Below are 15,842 nucleotides of genomic sequence, written 5' to 3' on the forward strand. Positions count from 1 at the left end.
TTAAAAGCTATTCTTGCAAGGAAATCCCTTGGGGTCAGCTCCCATTTGGCATTCAGCAGCCCCATGCTGACTTTGGAAACTGTTCCCAGGAAACACATGAAAACATTTTTGTCAAAAAGGATGTAAATACAGCACTCCACTAAGACAATCTCGTGAACTAGATTGTATTTGGGCAGGAACCAGCCATAAGCAACATCAGTCCCCATCTTGCTAAAAAGTGCCTGAGAAGGTTTTGATCCCAGCTTCTGCTTTAAATGAAGGTGCTTCAGATTCATGCTGACTAGAGTCACTAGCTAAGCAGTATGTTAGAAAGAAAAGTAGGAAGAAATAATTGGTGCAACTGGTGAAAAACCACACCAACAATCTCTATTTCTTTCAGGTTCAAGAAGAAAATTTGCCCAGCCAGCAAAAATCTGTTTGGAGAGTTTGGCTCCCACTACAACACCTTAAAGTAGACAGTGATAGGAATAGGAGTATCACCCCAAGTTTCACTGCCTCAGGAGCTGCCTCCCACTTTTGTTTCAGTCATGAACAAGTCTTTTGAAGCCCCTTATCTACAAGCGGCAACCATTCTAAACTGGCCATGCCATATTGTCAACATGTCTCCCATAATTTCCCTTCTATTTCCCTTCCTAGAGGGCCCTTGTGATGTGAACAAGAGGAAGATCTCAATGCCAAAGTCAGAATGACAGTGTGCATGCGTGTTTTTCCCAAGAGCAAAGCCCCCTGTGTTTAGCACAGGATAAAGACCTGAGTGATCCAAACATAGCAGCACTGACATAGACAAGATTATAAGGTCAGCAGAAAGATTTCTACAGTTGAGCTTCACAGAAAGTCTGTTATTCATTAAGCGGACAATTGGATTTATTGGTTTTCCAGGGCTCCCCCCTCCTTTGGGTGATGTGTGCCTGATATGAAAGTGGGCTCTTTTTTGGCAGATTTAAAAAACAGGAAAATTCTGTTGAAGTCTATCACATATCCCAATCCAAAGCTCTGTAGCCAAGAACTGGTGGCTGGGTGTAATCTCAGCACTTCTGTCTATAATCTTTGAGAATTCTTGGAGAAGAAGTAAGGTCCCTATGGACTGTAGGTGGGCAAATGTTGTCCCCATCTCCAAAAAAATGACCAAGTGCCTGGAAACCAGTCTTATGAGGAACGGTTGAGGGCAGAGGCGTAGCTGGGGGGCAGTGGGGCGCACTGGATGCTACACCATGGGGGCGGCACTTACCATGGGGCCTGCAATGTGCCTGAACCACGCATCTCTCCTGAGAGTGATGTGGTGGCTCGGGCGCCTGCAGGCTCTGCCCTGCCCATCTGCCCGCCTCCTCCCTCTCAGCCGCTGAGGCACCCGAGTGGCTAGCTACGCCACTGGTTGAGGGAGTTGGGTATGTTTAGCCTGGGAAAGAAGAGACAGAGAGAAGATGTGATAGCCAAAAGGGCTGTCACATGGAAGATGAGCAAGCTTGCTTTCTCCTGCTCTGGAGGGTAGGACTTGAACCAATGGATTCACATTACTAGAAAGGAGATTTTTTTCTGTCAGTAAGAGCTGTTTGACAGTGGAACAGACTCCCTCAGGAGGTTGTAGGAAGTTTTTAAGCAGAGGTTGGATGGCCACTGTCCTGGATGCTTCAGTTGAGATTCCTACCATGCAGGGAGTTGGACTCAGTGACCCTCAGGGTTCCTTCCAATTCTTCAGTCCTATGATTCTATGGTTCTGCAATTCCTCCCAAAGATTCCTGGTACATTAAACTTCAACTTCAATTCAATTCAATTCAATTCAATTCAATTCAATTCATGAATGTTGAAGCACCAGCTTCCTCTATGTACACACACACCAGAGTTCCTAGATTCATACTGTATTTTAGAGAGATGCAGGTATGGACAAATTGACCTATTTCCTCTCCATCTTAGTTTCACATACACTCAATCCCATCCCATTCCCATTTTCCTGCTGATTCTTTTTATGTATAAAATGTTTTTAAACCTTTTGTATGCATATTATATTATTACTATATTATTCTATACATGTTCTTTGTTGAAAATGCACAATTTGGAATGCTTTTCAGTGTTTCCCCCTAAAATACACATTTTTGCATGCATTTTCCCATGTTTTTGTGAGCAATGGAAAATTGAGAGGATTGTGCATTCCGATATACAACCTTTGTTCAAATTCACATACAAGTCTGTCACAGCAAATTAGGTGACTTTGAATCAAACATTATTTTCCTCCCTTCCTAAACTGGGATATATAAAACAAAAATGATAAAATGTTTAAATCATCATCAAATACAGGTTTAGGTCCACTGATTTCAGGGAGTTTAAACATGTCCCGTTTTGTAGTGGACTGTGGCCTTAACCATTTTAGTAATATCTGTTTAGGGGACTCCAACCAGCTTTGGCCAAAGAGGATTAATCATCTCAATGACAACTTGGAGGATTAGGTAGAAACAAATGGACAAAATTAGCTGTTCTTGGGAGTTCACACAGTGGGGTAGCGCATAATGGGGGCAAAGTAAGAATCCTACCCAAGCTCCTAAACTGTAAAACATTGTAGTGTCTTTTATTCTCATCTTGTTTCCATAGAATGACCCAATCCCAGCCCCCCTTCAGTGAAACTGAATCCCAAGCATTTGCTGCCCACCTAATAATCGTGGTGTTGAAAAAAAAGTTATGAAATGGAATTATCTGCAGCTTAGAAATCTGTCTCCATGCTCTGCGTGTCTTTGTGGTGAAAGGCGATCTGCCTTCGTTCAGCTGGTGAGAAATGGTCGTTGAACAATGCAATGAAAGCAGAAGCATGCCTCCTGCTCATGTGCCTGTTTGCCTTACATCTCCCCATGTTACGAATTCTGCTTGCATTTTCTACCCCTTCCTTAATATTCAAGGATTATCTTGGCTCCTCTCATGGGACAGCTTCCTTGGGGTTATGGAATAATTAGAAGAGATTATGGTCTGCTTTTTGAGCGAGGCAAGATTGATTTCTATTTTTCTTCTAGCTAATGAGAAGTTTGCTTGTTCTCATTTGATTTGAATAACTATTCTCCTCCAAGGCTCCTCACTGAAGCAAGATAAAAAAAGTACAATCTGCCACAAAAAGAGGAATTGCAAGCAAGGGCGATAATACAAGACAGGAATAGGGTGGGGGACTCCAAATGCTTTTGTTAAAGCCTAGCCATAAATGTTTTTGTGGGTTTTTTGGCAGCTTTTTGAGTTATTGACTGGGCTGGGGACTGAAGACTGGTTCACACACGCTTGCTCCTCACTGGACAGCTGTGTGGCATGGCTGGAAACTGCAAGTGTCAATGGCTCATCACAGATTAAGCTCCATAGAATTTGCGCAGCATCTTATACAAAATGCTTTTCAACATAGTCCAATAATTCCCCTGTAAGCAGTGAAGTGATGGCCATATATTTGTGAAGCGGCCTTCACAAATCAAGGGTGGGACACCTGCAGAGCTCTGTTTGCATCAAAATCGTTACGCTCGAACCCACTCAATCGCATCCCATTCTGCATTCATTCCACAAAGTACATACTATAAGCACAGCACAATGCACCAATTGTTGATCCTGCACAACTCGTGTTTGTTTTGATGGGGTCTGTAACAGGAGAAATGCGCAGTGAAAGGCACTTGTTTTCAGTACGTAGAAGTTCTTTTCCCCTCCAATTGTTACCTCAGTTGCAGAGGCATTAACCTCAAAGGTCTTATTTTAAATTTGGGAAGAGAAGAATGAACCTGAGTTTACTTAGCATTCATGCCCTGCCTCTCTTTACAATCCGCTTTCCTGAAAAATACCCTTCTATGTCCTGCACAGAAGAGTTGGAAGATCTCAAATAACTCATACAAAACTTACCCACTTCCATATGGGGCATCACCCCATAACTCCCAGGTCAGCTGCCAGTTTATCCTGGAGAAAAGAGCCTCCAGGCCACAAATATGGGAATCCGTTAGACCCTGGAAGAGAATGAAACACATCTCATTGACACCATGGCTCTTTGGCAGAAGCAGTCCACCCTGACTGATGCACCATCTCTGGCCATCCAAATAAGGTCAGTAGATATTATTTGTAGTGAGGCACCCTTGATCTCTGGTTCTCCATTTCGCCTTGTGGACAAGTCACTTTGTCCCCTCAAACCACAACCAACAAGATAGGTTCTGTTTGACAGTGACACAGAGAGTTGTAGTGATAATTAAAACTGAGGCAGTTTCCTCACTCCTGAAGAAAACACCATGAGGTGACACTTACTGTAAGTGGGTGGCGGCAGCAGAGAAAGGGGAAATGGGACCGACCCCCCCCCAGGCTACTAGGCTACATGACAGTGTGGCCCTGGAGAAGGGGCCACTCTATTGTTGTACCATTCACCATTTGCTCCCTTCAAATACCCAGTGGAAGTTCTTTAAATGAATTTAAATGCAGGGGTTCTCACCCTGTCAGCTAGTACAAAATGCTTTCAGTTTGTGAACTGGAAGGATTCTACTCATTTTTCTGAACAAATATTTTTTCGTTTAACTACATTACAGCGAATCACCACTGAAGAGGGCTTGCCAGATATTGCACAAAAGATTGTATCATCAGTTGTCCCTTAAAGCAGTGGTCCCCCAACTTTCCCCCATCAATGACCACTTGAAAATAGCTAAGAGTCTTGGCAGACCACTTAATAATTTTCCTGCCTCTTGTACCAATTGTAATCTGCACTCTCACTGCTTATTTTATTTGCTATGTATTACAACCTGAAATTCGCAGAGCTGAAATTGCAGTACAGTGCAGTACAACGAAAGTAGTAAAAGAAGCAATAAAATGCAATTAAAAGTTAGTGTAAATATTGAAAGCAATAGATGTGCCATCTCCCACCTTCAACCACAAATCCACAGACATGCAACGTGCCACCTGAATAAAGCTCATGGACTGTTAGCAGTTTGTGGACCATGGTTTGGGGAGCTATGTGTTAATATAGCTAGGGGAACATATAGATGGTGTAGTGTATTTAGTGGTTTGCAGTTGTAAATTTTCTTTCTTGCATTTATATGGTTAAACTTTTTGAAGCCTAAACACAAGCAGTTCAATAAAAGAGAATAATAAGGGAGTGGGGGAAATCCATTAGGATTCCCCCCATACATACATATTTTCCAGCGAGAGAGAAAATTATCCCACTGGAGTAAGTGCTGCTGAATATGGAAATATTTCTTAAAACCTTCATGGATCAAAAATGTATGTGCTATTTATAATAAGCGTCACATTTCTCTTCCCTCAGAAAACAGTTCAATCATACTGGAAAAGTGAAAGTGGGTAGCTAAACTGGTAAACATATGGATATATACTGCCAAAGACTTAATAGGCAATTCCAAATGTAGCTGGTATTTTAAAGACAAAGAGGTGTAAACTCTCTCTCTCTCTCTCTCTCTCTCTCTGTGTGTGTGTGTGTGTGTGTGTGTGGGTGTGGGTGGGTGTGGGTGTGTATTCTCAAGGCACTGAAGGTTATAACCATATTGAAAAGTAATGAACACTCTGAAAGAATGGTAGCAACAGATAACAGTTCCAGGGAAATTAGAATAACAAATGCCTCCATTCTCCGTATGAGAATCATGACGATATGCTGGGGTTGTGGATCAGGCACAGCTTTGTATTTCCCTATCTTCTTTTCTCATTAATGGTGACAGTTTGTTTCAGGATTGTTAAAATAAAGAGCAAAGGCTGGGAAGACATTTCTTGCATCTGTCACTTCTAAAGAAGACTTCCCCGTTCATTTCATTTGGCATTTTAAATGTCACCGGTGCTTCAGACATTTCTGGTGTCAGGATGTAGGAGGCCTGTCCTGCTGACAGCCTCCCCCACCGCTACCTCAATATATTCAGCAAAGAAATGCAAACGATTGTGTCTCTGCTGAGAAGGAGGGTAGAGAAGCTCTGTCAAGCGCCTCTTTTTATTCAGCTTCAAGAAGATTATAAAATGTAGGGCACTAGGTTTGCTGATACACTTATTTAGTTGCACTGTGTATATTCTTTTGATCATTCACATGAAACATCCACATTTTGTGGGATATGCATGAGGCACAAGGAACTTTTCTGTCTCTGCACAACATTGTTCAGGAGCAGCCCAAAGAACATGAGAACCCTGGACAGCAGCTGAAATCTGCACTTGAGTGGCAAGACCAAATAAGAGTAGACCCACTGAAATGAACAGACCAAACTTCGTCATGTTCATTCATTTCAGTGGGTATACTCTGAGTAAGACCTCATTGAATACCACCCCATGTGTCTTCTCATGGTGTCCATGATGCCTTTCTCCACCCTATACAATTTCTCCTTCTTATTCTTCCCTTCTCACCCACCTTTTTCCTGTGCTGAGTAACAATGCTTTTCTCCCAGGCCTACCAAACCTTCCTTTGGGGTATTCGACGGGCAAAACTGGATTATAGGCAGAGGACTGAGGATAATTTAAGGAGCAACAACATAAGACAGATGTGGCAGGGGATTCAGCATATTACCAACTACAAACCTAACCTTGGCGCTGTCGACGGTGACCCTTTGCTGGCGGAGGAGCTTAACCTCTTCTTTGCTCGCTTCGAGAAGGAGCCACCTGAGACGCCGGTATTACAGCCACCAGCCCATAGGGGCCCCTCATTCACTGTAGAGGAGCACGAGGTGAGACAAGTATTGAGGATGGTGAATCCGAGGAAGGCGGCTGGACCTGATGGCATCACTGGAAAGGTGTTGAAGGGCTGTGCGGATCAGCTGGCGAGGGTCTTTACTAAGATCTTCAATAAGTCCTTACACCAGTCTATTGTCCCACCCTGCCTGAAGTCGTCAACTATTGTCCCTCTGCCTAAAAAATCCACAATCAGTAGTTTGAATGACTACAGACCAGTTGCACTGACTCCAATCATCATGAAGTGTTTTGAGAAACTGGTGCGCCATCATATTATTTCCTGTCTTCCATCAACTTTTGACAACTACCAGTTTGCATACAGGGCAAATAGATCCACAGAAGACGCTATCACCACCACTCTCCATGCTGCTCTGTCCCATCTGGAGCAGCCGGGGAATTATGTGAGGCTGCTGTTTGTGGATTTTAGCTCTGCTTTTAACACTATCCTCCCCCATAGACTGGTGTCCAAGCTAGAGACGATTGGACTCCCCAACTCCACCTGTCTCTGGGTTTTGGATTTTTTGTCAGAACGTTCTCAGAGGGTTAGAGTAGGGTCACATGTGTCCACAGCCCTTAGCCTTAACACCGGCTCACCACAGGGTTGCGTGTTGAGTCCCCTGCTCTATGCTCTCTATACGTATGACTGTACAGCCATCTACTCCAGCAACAAAATCATCAAGTTTGCTGATGATACTACGGTGGTGGGGCTCATTTCAGGAGGGGATGAGTCCGCCTATCGGGACGAGGTGGAGCGGCTCTGTGTTTGGTGTGGAGAGAACAATCTGGCTCTTAATACGGCTAAGACCAAGGAATTGGTGGTGGATTACAGGGGAAAAAAAGGCGGACATTCAGCCCTTGTATATCAACGGGGAACGGGTGGAGAGGGTGGCGGAATTCAGGTTTTTGGGAGTGACTATGGATCAGGGCATGACTTGGAGTGCAAATACCACTGCTCTGGTGAAGAAGGCCCAGCAGAGAATTTATTTCCTCAGACTTTTAAAAAAGAACAATCTGAGTGAGAGACTGCTGGTGTCCTTCTACCGAGGCTCCATAGAGAGCATACTTACATACTGTATTTGTGCTTGGTTCTCCAGTTGTACAGCTAGGGAGAGGAAGGTGCTCCAGAAGGTCATAACCACAGCCCAAAGGATTATTGGTCACCCTCTCCCACCTTTGGAAGAACTGTACGGTTCCCGTTGCCTTAGGAAAGCAAACAACATCCTGCAGGATCCATCTCACCCGGGATACAGTCTGTTTGCACTACTGCCTTCTGGCAGGAGGTATAGAAACATCAAGTCAAGGACAAATAGACTGAAAAACAGCTTCTATCCAAGAGCTGTGGCCTTTTTGAATGCTGTAACTCGATAGTGAGACCTGGGAGTTTGGTGGGTGTGGGTGTGGTTGGAAGGTGGTTTGTTTGGTTGTTGCTGTTGTTTTGCTTTTGTTGTTTTTAAGGGATGGCATCCAATTTCGTTGCACTTGTGCAATGTTGCACTAGTGTAATGACAATAAAGAATCTATCTATCTATCTATCTTTGACACCATGACACTTTCTGCCCCCTAAGTAGCCCTGAAGTTCCCACACGGCCCCTTTCTCCTGACATTATCTTTTTTTTGCTCTGAGTATCCAGGTTGCCACCCTGCCTTCCTCTCAATATTTCCTTCCAAACCTGGAGATATTTAGGAAGAGCTTTCTGTGGTTGCCTAGCAACCATATCATGTCAACCCGAACCAAGCTCTGGGGAGATCCAGCTAATCTGTATGCTTAAGATGGCAGCCAATTTCCCTGCATGAATTGCCCATCAAGCAGAAGCAGCACGACAACAATGGCTCTCTACAGTTGACTTGCCCTGACTACTGAGGGAAGATGAAGCCCTTTCTTCCCATTTGCTGGACACACCACAAAGCATCTCTTTACAAAGCTTTCTATCCACAAGTGTGTAAAGTTACATTTCTTCACAAAGATTCATTCTGGGGGTGGGGGAAAACCTAGACAGTTAATAATGTAGTTTGAGCTAGAAAAGCATATTGTTCCTTTAAAAATAAATCACAAAGGTACAGTAAGGCCAGATCCAACTTCGTTACATTGGTGGAAGTGACAAAGCCTGATAGGCCAGGCATCAACCATTGAAACAGCAATGGTTTCCTCCATCTCCTCCCCACACCCCTTTCCAATTACCTTCCAGAAACCCATCTGGTAGAAATGGAACAATAAATTTGTATACAGTCTTGTCATTTTCCTCATTCAGCCATTTCCAGGATCTGTCTCAGCAGAACAGAGCCTGGGGAATTTATTTCAGACTGCTCCATGGAAAAAAAAGGGAGGAGGGGGTGAAGAATTAATGACAATTGTTTCTGTTTGGCCAAGACTTGGCTCTGTTGCCTTTGAACTGTGTCTGAAAACCAATACCTTTCTTCTTTATTTCCCCCTTAGGACTGTCATTTGGTCTGCTTTCAGGTGCTTAATGAGAAACAAGCCTCTGTCGACAGAGTTTAAGGGCCTTGATTAAGTGGCTGGTTGACTGGCTGCTGGGTGCCTATTGGGGAAGCGAAGGGCCGCTTGTCTAGCATTGTGCCTCCTCAGTGCCATGAGACTGTTCCCTGATGCCGCAAAATAAAAGTGACATTCCTCACCCCACCCAGTTCCCGTTTTCTTCTCATTTGCACAACACTTTTAACTTTTGTACCTGGGAAAGAAGCCTCGCTTTATCAACTCCATGCTAAGCTTGACACTTAAGATGTTGTAAAGGGGAAGCCAGCGGCAGCCATTTTCTGGGAGTGATCACTCCCATACCTGATCCTGTCCATAGATGCCCATGTGTTGTCAATGACTTATTAAAGCATGTTTATCATTCTCTCTAAAATGGCACTCTGCTAAGCCAACACTGACTTGAAGTCTCTGTCTCAGCTCACCTGCTTGGGTGATGTGCTCTGCATGCACTTTGAATTCTTGCCTTGTGCTCATGATGCGGTTGTTTGGGTTGCCATATTTCAAGAAGTGAAAATCCAGACACAAAGAAATTTTTAGAAAATTCCTCAAGTTGTTGAGCTTTCTTTAGAAAAATGCCAAAGTTGTTGAACTTCTTCTGGGGGAAAAAACACACCATGATTTTTCCAGGGCTAACCACCGCTTTTTGGAAATTCCCCCCGCATGTCACTTCCACAACTTCCCATGTTTTCCTCCAAGGAACTCAAGGTGGTGTACATGGTTCTCCTCCTCCTCCTCCTCATTTAATTCCCACAACAACTCTCTGTGAGGTAGGTTAGTCTTAGAGTCAATGACTGGCCCAATATCATCCAGTGAGCTTTGCAGCCAAGTAGGATTTTGAACCCTCATCTCCTTGACCCTAGTCCAACACTCTAACCACTACACCACCCTAATGCTTAGGAATGGAAGAAGTAGTAGTACTAGTAGTAGTAGTAGTAGTAGTAGTAGTAGTTTGGATTTAATATCCCGCTTTATCACTACCCGAAGGAGTCTCAAAGCGGCTAACATTCTCCTTTCCCTTCCTCCCCCACAACAAACACTCTGTGAGGTGAGTGGGGCTGAGAGACTTCAAAGAAGTGTGACTGGCCCAAGGTCACCCAGCAGCTGCATGCGGAGGAGCGGAGACGCGAACCCAGTTCACCAGATTACGAGTCCACCACTCTTAACCATTACACCACACTGGCTCACTTGGACATATCACTTGGCAGTTGGGGACTTGCAAGCACCCACAAAAGCATTTTCTGTAGGCTTCCTGCCCTTTACCAATGGGCCCTCACCTGTAAGTGGCAAGTCTTGACTTTTATTTCTAACAAGCTCTGCTCTGGGGTCTGTCCCAGTACTGGTATTGCTTCTTCCAAAACAATGTAATCCTATCCAATCCAAATATTCAAGATATATTTGACTAACTTTTATAGCAGAGATTTTGTATTTATTTCTTCTACCGAGTCTTCTCTTCTCTGTAGTTTTAGGAACAAGAGTGCTGTTCATTCTCCGTTCAGCTGAGCGGTGCCCATATCTATTTTCTCATTATGTTGTTCCAAGGTTCACCTACAACTGTTAAGTGAGGAAGTTCTTAGACATCAAGGATTCTCCTTGGACTTGGATGACAGGGATTTATGACTCTCAGAGGATTAACTCCATTTGAAACCTAGCCAACAGTTTCAAAAGGTGTTCATAGAGCTAATTCCTTTGTCAAGCTATAAATAAAAGCCAGCTGTTCTGTGGGGCTTTAGACGATTTCCATATCTCACAGTAATTTTGTGTGCTCACACCTGCCTCATTCCTCTTTAGTTATTTTCCAGCTGTGCATCCTATTTAGTAAACAGATACCTTTTTTTTATTTGAGAAAATATATATTTGCAGGCTAAATGATATTACTGCAAATCTACAGACAGAGCGCAATTTTAGAAGAGGGGAGAATGATGTTATATGGTACTTAATATGTGCATGTTTTAAGGCTCAATTTCATACTAATAAAGGAGGGAATAACTGCATGGCTCAAGGTAATGAAAAAGCCAGAGGTGACCAGAACAATAACATTTAAATGGAGCAAATATGGAAATTCAGTCAAGAGGGAGCTATGAAAAATGATTGTTTTTCAATCAAGAGAGAAGCATGAAAGACGTCTTTACAAAATAAAGTTTACTGCCCTGATACACCACTGAAGTAGCAATATGTCCATTATCGTGGCATAATCTTGCAGGTTTTTTGTTTTTTTTAGATTGACAACATTTGATTCGAGGATTACATTCAGCTTTACCTTACCATACATGTGAAGTGTTTGGGCTTTGTATATGTTATAGCCAACCAGGAGACTTCACAGTAATGTTGGCCCAGTCCAATGGCTGTGGACTGGGTCTGGGGGGTGGATGGGATGTAGCTCATAAGTCTTAAATCACTACAAACACTTGAAAAACAAACAAATAAATGTGCCTTGTGGCTCTATTCTTTCATGAGAAAGGCTTTGGAAGTATACCCTGAGGAAAAATATATACCCACTGCCTTGTGGGGCATCTTCAGGAGAAGAAAAGGCCAAAGGGTAAACCCTACAGAAATCCAGAGTGGAGTCCCTAGGACAGTTGGATGGCACCTTGTACGCCTCCTTCTGGCAACACCTGCAGCCAAGCTGGTGCCAAATGTATTGTTCTGCTTTCCTTTGGCCCACATCAGCAAGGCTGATCAGCAAGGGGAGGGTCTTGTGGTCTGGACAGCCCAGGACCTCCATATACACTGCCCAGGTTTGCGGCCTACTAGAGAGGTTAACTCCATTGTTAACCAACAACAACCCCTCCCCCCCCCATATACAGTGGTACCTTAATTCGTTCTGGAGGTCCGTTCTTAACCTGAGGTACCACTTTAGCTAATAGGGCCTCCTGCCGCCGCCGCACGATTTCTGTTTTCATCCTGAAGCAAAGTTCTTAACCCGAGGTACTATTTCTGGGTTAGCGGAGTCTGTAACCTGAAGCGTCTGTAACCCGAGGTGCCACTGTACCAGAAACAGCTTCCCCACTCTAAGAAATTTGGAGCTTATTGCACCACAAGTTTTTAACCTCCTTTACAAATCATCTCCCTGAATACAATACACATCACATCAATTTATTCATGGCGACCAAAAGAATGCTATTCAGCAGAGCATCGCAGAGATAATAAATGATGACATCCATGAAAAATCCTAAAGTTGCTGAGTCTGAACAAGAAAGCAACTTGTATAATAAACTATTCTATTAAATTACATTTCCTCTCGACTAGGAAATAGGCTCACACCAATCACATGCTTAAAATCATTACTAATTCATTTTAATTAATGTTTCCAATACTTGTGACAAGCAGGCGATCATTAAAGCAAGGGAACCCTGGAGCTGGCTGCATTTCTCATGCTGTTCATATTTCATGCTTTAAATTTATTATACATCCCATATTTCTTTACTGAAAAACATACAACATGTGCCTTGCATAAAGGTTCATTTGCTGCATCCATTAAACACCACATGCCCCATGGTATGAAATTATCTATAAAAAAAAAGAAAGAAAGAAAATAGTGGGCAGGAGAGAAGAAGCATGATTTATCTATATGAGATCTTGTTTCTACTCAAGGATGCAGGCAGCATAAATATTATTGTCAGGTGAAATGTGGCTCACTAATCTACTAACTCCCTTCAAAAGAACTACACAACTGTTTCACACAATACAGAGAAGCAAATCCAGGTTTGCACTGAATATCTCCTTAGCAGGGAATAATGGTCAGTCCTGATTCTCTGACAAGGGTATCTGCGTGGTCAGGGCTGGATTTAGGTTTGATGAGGCCCTAAGCTACAGAAGGTAATGGGGCCCTTTATATGTCCAGCTATCCTTTGTCAACAACAAATTGTCACTATTTTTTTGTGTTGAATATATGTTGTATGGTAATTTATGGACCAAATAGGTATCTAAAGCCACTTGCACATAACAAAATACACTGTTGCTGTAGGCAGGTTTTATTTTATTTGTTTTTTACCCATGGTTTTTTTCCCTTTAATTTTTTTGGGGGGCCCCAAGAGAGTGGGGCCCTGAGTTACAGCTTGCTTAGCTTATATGTAAATCCGGCACTGTGCATGGTATGTAAGTTTGCAAACACATCTGTTGCATCCCTCTGTATCTTTAGAGATACACATTTACAACCTCTTAAGTACGGAGCCAAAAACACAGTGTGGAAAATGGGCTTTGAATGACTTAACACCCAGCCTGGTGTCAACAGCAGTCCCGTGTCTTGTAGGCAATTACAGTGGCACCTGCCTAGTGCTCATAGGAAAAGGCTCTGTTGCTACTGCTTCCTGTCTCCTCCGGTGGGCCCCATATGACCCCCTCATATCTGACAAAATGAGGAGAGCAGGAGAAGGGCTATCTGCCCACATGGGTGTGATAACCACCAATACCGGTATATGCCTTCTCCCCCAAATCTGGAGTGGCTCACAGAAGTACTGTTGAACCAGCACAAACAAAATTCCATATTACAAATGGTCCATGGAGAGCCATATCCTCCAATGTTCCTCAGATGAAAATAGGGACATTTGATCTCCTGCACACATAGATGTCATATACACATATACATCTGTCACCTTGAGCCAATTACAACCTCTCAGCCTAACCTACATCACAAGATTGTTGTAAAGAATAAAAGAATATGTGTGAAGGAATGGATCATGTCCAACACTTTCAACAGATAAATGGAATGAAATAAAAATTTAGCTGCAAGCTGCCTCAAATTCCTGTCAGAGAAAAGGTAGGAAACAACAGCAGCAACAACTATGAGAATGTTTGGGGGGTGGGGGGTGATCTGATCTATCCACCACTTTTAAATGTTCTCCGAGACGAGGAGGGGAGGTAAAAGGAAAACCGGGATGTTCCGGGCTCAAATCAGAAACTGGGATGGCATCTATAATTCTGGGACAGCCCCTGGAAAATCGGGGTAGGGAGGTTGTGTGGACATAGATACTGGGGAAAAACTGGGAATGGAGTTTCCTGGGGTGCTCAGACAGATGCACCAGGGCCCCTTTCAAACATCAAAGAACTATCACCAATTCTGAAAGCCTTGACTCCAACACCCTTTTTGTACTTGGCTTTGCTACCTCAGCATTATTTCAGGGCAACCAATGAAGAAGGCAGATTAGGAAGATGGTTCCAGGTCTCCACTACAACCAAGAGAATGGGGTTAGGATCAAGCTAGAAGTCTTCCAAGGCCATAGTGTCCATAGCAGGGGTAGGCAACCTAAGGCCCGGGGGCTGGGTGTGGCCCAATCGCCTTCTCAATCTGGCCGGCCGACAGTCCGGGAATCAGCATGTTTTTACATGAGTAGAATGTGTCCTTTTATTTAAAATGCATCTCTGGGTTATTTGTGGGGCATAGGAATTCATTCATTTCCCCCCCAAAAATATAGTCCAGCCCACCACGTGGTCTGAGGGACGGTGGACTGGCCCACAGCTGAAAAAGGTTGCTGACCCCTGATCCATAGGCTAAGGCAAGAGGCTCACTATACGGAATAGACAATTACCAGAAGAGAGCCTTCCGTAAAGGGCTCAATAATGTTTGAAAAGCCCCCTACTAGATGATCTGCCACTTCCCTAACATGGTAGGATAATTCCAGACTAAGGAGATTATTGACAGCAGCTAATTACATTTGAGTTATCTGGCCGTTCACATGGAGCAGAGAATATATTCCTTGGTTGTGCTGCAATGCAAATTATTAATGCATGCTCTCAAGTCTACCTGCTGTACATCAACACAGATTTCCCCTCTCTCCAGAAATGGCCACCTAAATTACATACATAAATTTTGCTGGTGGGCCTATGCAATGAACTAAGAGGTGCAGTGCAATAAGAGCTAAATTATCAGCCGTTGCTTCATTTCCCCTTGTATGCAAATGCATGTGCAATCTATGGGGCATGCAGATGAGGAGACCCTGGGTAGGTTGTGACACTGAGGCCCACCTGAAAGGAATTCTGCACCCGCTATTTGAGATAACATTGTGTTATGAGGGGTTGGTTTTTTTTAAACCCATCTATATCTTCATTGGATGCGGGTGGCGCTGTCGGTTATACCACAGAGCCTAGGGCCTGCCAATCAGAAGGTTGGCAGTTTGAATCCCCGCGACGGGGTGAGCTCCCGTTGCTCAGTCCCTGCTCCTGCCAACCTAGCAGTTCGAAAGCACATCAAAGTGCAAGTAGATAAATAGGTACCGCTCCAGCGGGAAGGTAAACGGCGTTTCCGTGCGCTGCTCTGGTTCACCAGAAGCAGCTTAGTCATGCTGGCCACATGACCCGGAAGCTGTACGCTGGCTCCCTCGGCCAGTAAAGCAAGATGAGCGCTGCAACCCCAGAGTCGGCCACAACTGGACCTAATGGTCAGGGGTCCCTTTACCTTTTTTATATCTTCATTAGCATGTCCAATAACCAGAGTTTCGTACTGTTCCTTTTTTCATCTGCTGTTGAACTTTCCTTGCTCTTTTCTCAGTTTTATATTAGTAACTATGGAAACATGAATGTCACAGTAAAGGGCAGAACTTAGCAAAAATATATTATAGAATGATTTTTGAAAAACTGCTCAAATCTCTGACGGCTAAAGCAGATGTGACAAAGGAGATCTGCAATTGTTGCTTCCAACTTTAAAAAATAATAATTCAGCTTTAAGGGGCTCCAGTTATCTTTCCTATTTTCTTACTTAACACTTCCATAG

The 15,842-nt window shown here is 43.6% G+C and overlaps 1 long non-coding RNA gene across 1 annotated transcript; it reads left to right on the forward strand.

Annotated features, from left to right (window-relative positions):
* The first annotated feature begins 3,388 nt into the window (after positions 1 to 3,388).
* On the forward strand, positions 3,389 to 9,283 carry LOC310688758. Its single transcript, XR_014517151.1, has 2 exons — positions 3,389 to 4,048; positions 9,080 to 9,283. It is a non-coding gene; the product is annotated as an uncharacterized lncRNA (long non-coding RNA).
* The last annotated feature ends 6,559 nt before the right edge of the window (positions 9,284 to 15,842 follow it).

This window comes from Podarcis liolepis (genome assembly GCF_965112155.1).
Source record: "Podarcis liolepis genome assembly, chromosome: 11".
Classification (NCBI taxonomy): Eukaryota; Metazoa; Chordata; class Lepidosauria; order Squamata; family Lacertidae; genus Podarcis; species Podarcis liolepis.